Source organism: Eleutherodactylus coqui, chromosome 5 (assembly GCF_035609145.1).
Source record: "Eleutherodactylus coqui strain aEleCoq1 chromosome 5, aEleCoq1.hap1, whole genome shotgun sequence".
Taxonomy (NCBI): domain Eukaryota; kingdom Metazoa; phylum Chordata; class Amphibia; order Anura; family Eleutherodactylidae; genus Eleutherodactylus; species Eleutherodactylus coqui.
The window spans coordinates 153,674,964-153,684,541 of NC_089841.1; positions in this window are offsets into that span (position 1 = coordinate 153,674,964).

A 9,578-nucleotide genomic window follows, 5' to 3' on the forward strand; every position below is an offset into this window, starting at 1 on the left:
TGGTCACGGACACAACATAGAGCAGATGAGAGTTATCATACTGAAGGGCAATTTCAAGTCGTAGTGCCAAAGAAGAATTCGGGAGTACAAATTTATGGCCATGTTTGATACCCTCAAGAATGGAATGAACCTCGGAGCGGGATTCTTGCATAAGTGGAGAATATGAAACATCTGAAGGAACAGTAAAAGCAAGAAAAGGAAAATTCCTGCGCTCAGGGTAACCTCAGAAGAAAACTCCTTATCATGAGACCATACGGTGAGTATAGTCAAATGCAATATTTCATGGAAAGTGGAGTTTTATTGAACGTGGAACATGTTCTATATTTGCAGGAGTTTCCATTGACTCCTATGGGAGCAGGAGTTAATGGAAACTCTTGCACTGGCAATAGATTCCCTGCTTAACACAGGAGCAGCGTCTATCGGGTCGTGTTGTTCTTGAGAAAGGAGCCGTGAGCGCTCCAAAATGCGTTGCACTACCTTGTCCTGTTCAATAAAACTCCACTTTCAATTTATCACTGACGTGTCTTTCACCTCATTTCCATGAGACATTGCACTTAACTATACTCACCGTATGGTCTCATGATAAGGTGTTTTCTTCTGAGGTTACTCTGAGCGCAGCAATTTTCCTTTTCTTGCATTCACTGTTATTTGTCTGGGGGCCTCTTTGGCTTCCGAGCCCTCATTCCATGCACGCTCTCGTTTGCTGTCCCTGCTACAGTACAGGGTCTTCTACATGTACACCGCTCTGACTACTCTGCATACTCCAACTTTAACCATCTGTGAAACACTACAGGTCCATCAGGGCACGACATATAGAGGCGCTGTCCAGGCCACCACATTTTCCCAAAGATATGAAGGTCTTCCCAATCTTTTTTTTTTTTTTTCAAAATTCATAAAAATTCTGAACTTGACTTGTAAAAATGTTGCCATCCAATAGATGGTGCTGCATCTCCTTCCATGTACAGGTTGTAGGAGAGATAAGACACTTCATAAAACTTTTTTTTTTTACAAAGTGGGGGATGCGTATGGATGCGCTTTTCAGAGCAGGGATGTGTATGGAAATGCTGCCCATGTGCAATGCATGCGTATGGACAGCATTTCATATGCAGCACATACAAGGGCTGCGTATGATACGTGAAGAAATAGAGCATGCTGCCATTTATCTCTCCTGCGTATCGATGCACAGTGCCCACACGCAGGTGTGCATGGATCAATGAAAGTCTATTGACTTTCATTGCCTCCATTCACCGCGTGTTATGCCTGGGATATACGCATGCGTAATATGCAGTGATAATACGCCCATGTGAACGACCCCTTACATTGTGGTTGTTTAGAATTGTAACTTAAATAACAACTGCATCAGGTTTTATAAGCAATCATTGCGGAAATCCAATTCCAAAGCACTAACTTCCTTTTTTGCAACTGTAAAATCTTGTATCAATACTTACACTGTAAGCAGCCTTTGGGAATCGGCTGCAGAGAAGGCTTATAGCTAAAATACTAAATATACTACAGTGAAATGTCTTCAGACTCTTTTTTATTCATTTTTGTACCGCACTTATCATGGCTTGATCGCCTAAAATTAAAATCCACCTTTGACCAGTAGAGGGAGTGCTTGCTAACATAAGTTACTGCTCAGAATGGCATGCTTCAGAATGGTGTCATAAACCGCCGGCAGCGTCCAAAGAGAAGGGGTGACACTGAAGTCGTTTAGATAATTGAAAATTTGAAAATGTACAGCTCCAACGATTCAGATTCTAGCCAAGAATTTCATTTTGTGTTTTTCTTTTTGCCTGTCTATTATGAGACCTGCACATAGTAAACACACTTAATCTAACCCCTTATCCAAACTTTGAGGCACTGTAGTTTGAGTTCACTTGGCAATGTGAATGTATAGGGAGGCATAAAACCTTATTCACACGACTGTGTGTACGCAGCTATTGTAGCCTCGTCAAGAAAGTGACCATCTGAAGCAATGGATTCCAATCTATTCATTCAGATGAGCGATTTTTAGGCTCGTTAAAAAAAATTGCGCCGGCAAAAATAGCACATTGGTGAGCCATTTTACACGCAGCATCAAAAGATAGGTCTTGCCCTATCTTTTGACGAGATAGAAGCCTATGGAAGCCGTCCAGATCCGCGGGAGACCTAAAATAAGAATAACTTACCCGCAGCGGACCGGGCAGATCTTCTCTTCTTCCCGGCTGGATCTTATTGCTTCGGCCCGGCGGATGTGCCCGGCGCATGTGCGCGGCTCGCTGCCGACGGGCCGAGCACATCCGCCGGCCGAAGAAAGAAGATCCGGCCGCGAAGAGGAGAAGACCTGCCCGGTCCGCTGCGGGTAAGTTATTCTTATTTATTCTTATTTTCAGCGCTCATGTCCGCGGGGCAGGAGGGACCCGCTACGGATTCTCCATGGAGAATCTGTAGCAGTCCTGATTTTCCCCGTGGACATGAGGCTTTACAGTGTAATGCTCCATTTAGACAGAACCATTATCGTTCAGAAAATCATTCAAACGAATGAAACTGAATGATAATCGCTCAGTTTAAACGTGAGAAAACGACTGAATGATGAACAAGAATCGTGGTTCAGTTTCAGTCGACATAAAAACCAGTGCCAGCCCCTGCACTTATCATACCCTTTAAACACTTCTCCTTCAGTGTTTAATGTAGTGATGTGGGTCGGGAAGGATGTTAAGGAAAGTGCCAAGAAGGTGAGTGAGGAGACTTATAAAGCCACCCATGCTCCTCTGAGTAATATGCAAATAAGGAAGAAGTAACAATACCTCTGCAGCGCCACCTATTGGAAGGTGTCACCTGCTTGTTCTGTTGGGCAAAAGAGAATTGTGAAAGGGCCATAAGCGAATTTGCATTCATGTTCAGCTATACTGATTCATAGTCCTACTAACATACGTATAAACTGTACCACCTAGCCAAAACATTCAACTGCTAAGAAGACAAAGCTTCTGACTGTAGCACTTGGATACACACCCATTGCCAGCTCCATAAGACATCTTGTGCACCACTCTTCTCCTCCATGGTGAGGCGTCATTCACAGGTAGTGAAAGTGCGATAAATATACTGTTGAGATTTGCGTGGGATATCCTCAGTGTATTACAGTAGCAGCACCGTAGGTGACATATTGATGAAACCAATCCACATGCTGTGATAAAATATGTGCTTTATAAATCTGCACATGTCCATTCGTTCTGCGGATTCTCACTGTAGATTTCCCCCCTTGCACTGTATAGCCTGAAATCCACAACATTCTCACGTATGGCAAATGTATTTTCTATATACTCTGTCTGTTCACTCTAGTCATAGGTTTGTCATTTGTAAACCCTTGTGATTGTGTTCTTGGTCTAGGGGGATGGGAATGTGCCCATTTGTTGTGCCTTTCCCCATCCCCCTCAGAGAGGCATCAACCCTGTATTTCTGAGCTTTGTATGGCAGCTAAGGCAGACACTGGAGCACAGATGGATCTCATTTAAGCTTGGGTGAGGGGGAGCCACTTGTCCCTGACCCTTGCAGGGCCTTCTGGTTCACCGGGTTGATAAAGTGGTCAGACCTCTTCTCTTTCTGGAGAGAGCTTGCAATGGGCCACATACAAGTGAGCACTTGTTAGTAGTAGCTTGGGGAAGAAAGCAGCACCTCAGGCTTTCAGTAATATAATGCCACCAAGTCAGCTATGGAACTCTACTTTAGGCCGCCCGCACACGGTAGAGACGGATTCCGCATGCAGAATCCCGCAGCGGAATCCGGCCATGGCAGCAGCGACATTCCTGCGTACCAATTTCTTCAACTGTACTGTAACTGACCTTCATCTGTACTGCAAATGGTCCGCACTGCTCGCTGTTGGATGTGTGCAGTGCAGATTTTTTTTTTTAAACTCCTGATTTTCGCGCATCATCGCCTAGTGATGACGCAGAATTCGTGACCTTTCCCCAATGTCAATTGTGGAAGGGCCGCGGATTGGATGGCTTCCATTGACTTCAATGGAAGCCGTCCATGCGGAATCCGCAAAAAAATGGAACATGCTGCTGTTTTTCATCCAGGAACAGATGCCGCAGTTGGTTTCTGCTCATGTGCAGGAAGAATCACTTCTCCATAGCATGCTATGGGCGGTATTTGCTGCGGCACCCGGAGGCGGACGCCCACTCCAGATGCCCATGTGCATTCGCCCTTAAGAAGGTCTTGCTGTGCCTCAAGGGCTGGGAAGGAGGATTTCTGCCTGTGATTGACTGTGGTGTGTTTTTAGTGATGTCATTTTGTACTTTAAATATTTTGAGTGCAAAAGTGCAATGAAAGTAAAAAATGAATGAGCCGAACGCAGTTGTCAAAACACTGTCTGCGAAATATCACTGCCAGCCCGAAATTATTTTAGGCTTCCAGCTTGTAATGCTGACGCTCTCGGAGCGATGAAAGTCAGCTTTTGATGTGGTGAATTAAAATTACACTCATATACTCAGTAGTTTATACACTAGTCTTATTTTCCTTTCCATCAGGTCAAAAAAAGATGAGAATCAGCCAATGGTTAGAAAATGTGGAAATATAGCAAGATCCTTACTTCACCGGCACATTTATTAGCTTCCTGTAATATTCCCTAGGAACGTGCATTTCACAGCAGCGGAGAGGGATATTCTGGTGGCACTGTATCTGGTAGGGGCCTAATTAGGAGCAGAGGAAAATGCTTGAAGCAACCAAAGATCCCAGGAGCATATAAGAATATAAGATGGCATTTTAGGTCAGCCTAGTGAGAAAACTATCACAGCGACAAAGCTGCAGGAAGCGAGATCCAAGGAGTCCATGCAAACATTTATCCAAAAGTGATATGGAAATAATCGGAAATAAATGTGACATATGAGGGATCTAGGAAATAGTCTTCAGAAACCTAAGCTACTCGTATATAAAAAACTTGCAAAAATAAAGTGGATTTTATCACAACTTCAAGATTTGTGGAAGAGGGAACAGGCCATGTTTCCCCGAAAATAAGACAGTGTCTTATATTAATTTTTGTTCAAAAAGGTTTAAAGGGGTTGTCCCGCGGCAGCAAGTGGGGTTATACACTTCTGTATGGCCATATTAATACACTTTGTAATGTACATCGTGCATTACATATGAGCCATACAGAAGTTATTCACTTACCTGCTCCGTTGCTGGTGTCCTCGTCTCCATGGTGCCGTCTAATTTCGATGTCTTCTGGCATTTTTAGACGCGCTTGCGCAGTCCGGTCTTCTGGCTGGTGAAAGGGGCCGCTCGTGCCGGAGAGCTGGTCACCGCGTTGTCATCGTAGCTCCGCCCCGTCACGTGTGCCGATTCCAGCCAATTAGGAGGCTGGAATCGGCAATGGAACGCAAGGAAGGAGAAGAAAATCCACGGTGCACCATGGGAGAAGACCCGCGGTGCACCGTGGGAGAAGACCAGCGGCACCATCTTTAAAAGAAGAAAAGAAGAAGCTGCAGAACGCTGATGCAGGTAAGCGCAATGCCATTTTTAAAAACTAACCCATGCTTTCTTTTTAACAGGGCAGAATGCGGGGGTAAGTGGGAAAAAAAATTTTCGCTTTCGCCGCAGGACAACCCCTTTAACTTTTTTACATGTATAGCTGCCTGGACACTATTTAAATTGACTTTTTTAATTAACTGTAAATAGGGCTTAATTTTGGAGTAGGGCTTATATTTCAAGCATCCTCAGAAAGCCTGAAAAATCATTTTGCATCCTCAAAAATTCTGGAAAATCATGCTATGTCTTATTTTCAGGGTATGACTTATTTTCAGGGAAACAGGGTAGGTGTTGGAAGAATACTTGTTTAGTTGACAGCTATTCTGTCTACATGAACGCTTGGCTGAGCATTCATGTTTTCTTAAGGCCTTAAATTGTGACCACCTAAAGAATTGGATTCCAATGTACTTATTCAGATGACCAATTTTTAGCCGCGTAAAAACATAGCAGCCCAAAAAGATAGAACATTGGCGACCGATTTTATTCGTGGCTGGAAAAGATAGGTCTTGCCCTATCTGTCGGCTGATATACACTGGCAGATCCCATAGACTTCTATGGGAGCTGCTATAAAAGGGAGAGGGAGGGAGTTCAGCAGTGGCCATCGCTGCGAAAAGCTTACAGCTTGCTCTATTGAGCCATTAAAAGTACTTGCGAAGATTTATGCCAACCAGTATTTTTTTGCTAATACGCCACACCCGGCTGTGTGAATGGACGAGAAAACGCTAATTCTAGCTCCGATTATGATCGTGGCTTTTTCCTGTTAATGTGATTTTAGCCCGCGATACAGCCAGCGTAAAAACACATCGCCTGTGTGAATGAGGCCTAATAGTGAGAGGCAATACTGCTAGCAGACAACATTGATGGCCGCTCAGGGTGGCTTTACCCAGGACAACTATTGTAAGCGACAGCTGTTCTATGTGTACATGTCCACTAATAGGGTGACTAGTGAGAATTCTTCATTGGGAGCTTTATTTCAACTCACCTTAAAAATAGTCGCTGGTTGATTAATTATATTCCGGGGTAAGCAAGCAATCATTTGTTTTTCAACAACTAGCCAATAACTTTGCAGTAATTCCAAAATCAACAACAATCACTCTGTGAAAAAGCACACAAAGAAGTTGTTCGTATACTTTAGCAACTGTTTGAAGAGACTAGTCAGACAATAGTTGTCCCGTGTAAAGCCACCCTAATTCTAGTGAGGAAATGGAATTGGTGTACCAAAATCCAACGTGCCCAATCTTTCTTTATCTGCTGCTGAGGAAGAATTGGGGCACATCCACACGGTACATGGTCAGCCAGCTGGTCCTACCGAAAATCAGCGGGTTTCAATGACATTCATTTAATGTATAGACCTTGGGTTTTCCATGGCAGTGTTATGTATCCGATGTTTGCCAATAGTACACATGGTAAGTTAGGTAAATAATGTACCGTTATTTGAGGGAATTACAGCAGGGTAATGGCCCTTTTACATGGGCCGACAGCCGTTTAAACAACGGCACGCGCGCTGACGCCACTGCTAAGGTCGTTGACGCTCTTGTAGAGCGTTTACACTGAAAGACTTATCGCTAGAACGAGCCCACAGAATCGGCCCACCGGGGGACGGACGCAATAACAGGAATAGACCTCGTCCAGTGATAGAAAAATACATGCACTGGGCAACAAAAGAAACAATTCTGAAAGCCTACAGACGACAAGGGGAACTAACAATACAGGGGACAAAGATTCTTATATTCCAGGACTTTTCAGTGGCAGTGTCACAAAAACGTAAGTTATTTACTCCGATCTGTCAAGCCCTGCACGAATGAAATACCCGTTTCCAGCTATTATATCCAGCAAAACTTTAGATCCAAGGCGGCAATAGATCTTTGGTGTTCAACACTCCGGAGGAAGCAAGAAGGCACCTACAAATGGAAGGGTTGGGAGAACAGGGATGAAAACACCGAGAGGAAGGAAATGTATCACAGCTTTCTACTATAACCCTTTTCCAAGTACTGTGGATGTGGTGCATGCCATGCAAAAGAAAAGGCGAAATTGATGTTAAATGTTTATGCGTTTATCGCCATGTTTTTCATGTTTTTTATGTTTTTTGATTTTCTCTTGATCTGCTCGACCTCTATGAAACAGAACAAAGGGAGGATTGGAGGGCCCCGCGGACACGGCGCGACCAACACCCAGTCACATCCGCGGCTCGCTGGGACCGAGGAATGTGGCAAGGACAGAAAGGCAAAAACAACGGTGAATAAGACCAATACACGCACACTAACATGCCTATAGAGACAGAGACAAACGAATACCAAACACCCACTATGATACAAATATTATCTTGGAACGTAGACGGACTAAACACACCCATTAAAAGAAAAAAAGTACTTACGCATCTAAGACGACACAAGCCAGATATCGAGTTTTTACAAGAAACACACTGGAAAAAAGAGGGGAAGGGAGAACTAAAAGCACCATGGATAGAAACATGCTACGTAGCCTCACACACATCAGCATCACGAGGGGTGGCCACCCTAATCAGGAGAAACACACCACACACAATAATACAAAATATAGCTGACCCACAGGGAAGATACTTAATAACCATGGACGAACAAACATATGCCCTGATAAACATTTACGCCCCTAACACAAATCAATCAACATTTTACACCGCACTAATAGAACAGCTACAACCATATCTAAATGACAGAATAATCATGGGAGGAGATTTTAACAGTACACAAGATGAAACACTGGACAGAACAGGACCATCCACCCAGACAATAGCAACCACACATGCACTATTAACCCTAAAAGAACAACTTCGCGTATGTGACCCATGGCGACTTCTGAACCCTACTAACAAAGAGTACACATGCTGCTCCAATGCCCACCACTCATTCTCAAGCATCGACTTCTTCCTAATCTCAGACAACATTTTCCAACACCACCATCAATCGGTAATACACCCAATATCCTTAAGCGACCACGCGCCAATAGCAATAAAACTACAACTGATTACCCCACGAGAGCTGACAAAAATGTGGCGCTTTCCCTCATATTTGTGGGAATCGGAGGACTTCAAGACATACCTGAAGATCAACTGGAACAACTACGAAGACGACAACAGCACACACATAGACAACATAAACCTGTTCTGGCAAGCATCAAAGGCAGTAATGAGAGGTCACATAATAAGCTATCAGTCCCACAGGAGGAAAAAATTCCAAACGGAGTTTGAGTCACTGCATTGCTCCCTCCTGATAGCACAAAAAGAGCATATGAACCTTCATAACGATAGCTCATATCAAACTTTCATTACAGCAAAACACTTGCTAAACACGTTCGTGCATACCTACGCACACTGGCAAATCCAGCTGACGAAAAACCAATTTTATAGATGGGGAAATAGGGCAGGCCGCTTGTTAGCCAATCTGGCCAAACAAAAACAACCACATAAACCAATACTGACCCTAAGACAAATTAACGGAGATAACCTAGCAACAAAACAGGAGGAGGTGGCTCAAATACTACAAGAATACTTTGAGGACTTATATAGGGCAGAACCAACGAACATACAGGACATAAACAACTTCTTAGACTCCGTAAACCTACCAAAACTGACTGAAGAACAAAAATCACTACTAGACGCAGATATACAGGAAGAAGAGATACGGAGGGTAATAGCAACGGCAGCAGGGGGGAAGACGCCGGGCCCTGATGGATTCCCGGCAGAATATTACAAAATATTAACCACCGACATCGTACCAATAATGACCCAACTATACAACACAATATACACAAATGATACACAAACAGCAGACTTTGGAACCTCTAGAACCAGTCTACTCCCAAAACCAAACAAAGATATAACAGACCCAAAATCTTATAGACCAATAGCGCTGTTGAACTGCGATTACAAATTTCTGTCCAAGATCCTAGCCGACAGACTTCAGCAAATTCTACTGACCATACTAGACCCAGCACAGAAAGGCTTCACACAAGGACGAAGTGCTTTAAAAAACATCAGAGCCGCCATAGCGGCAACGGTCATAGCGCAAAACCCCGAAAGCCAGACGATGATGCTGCTA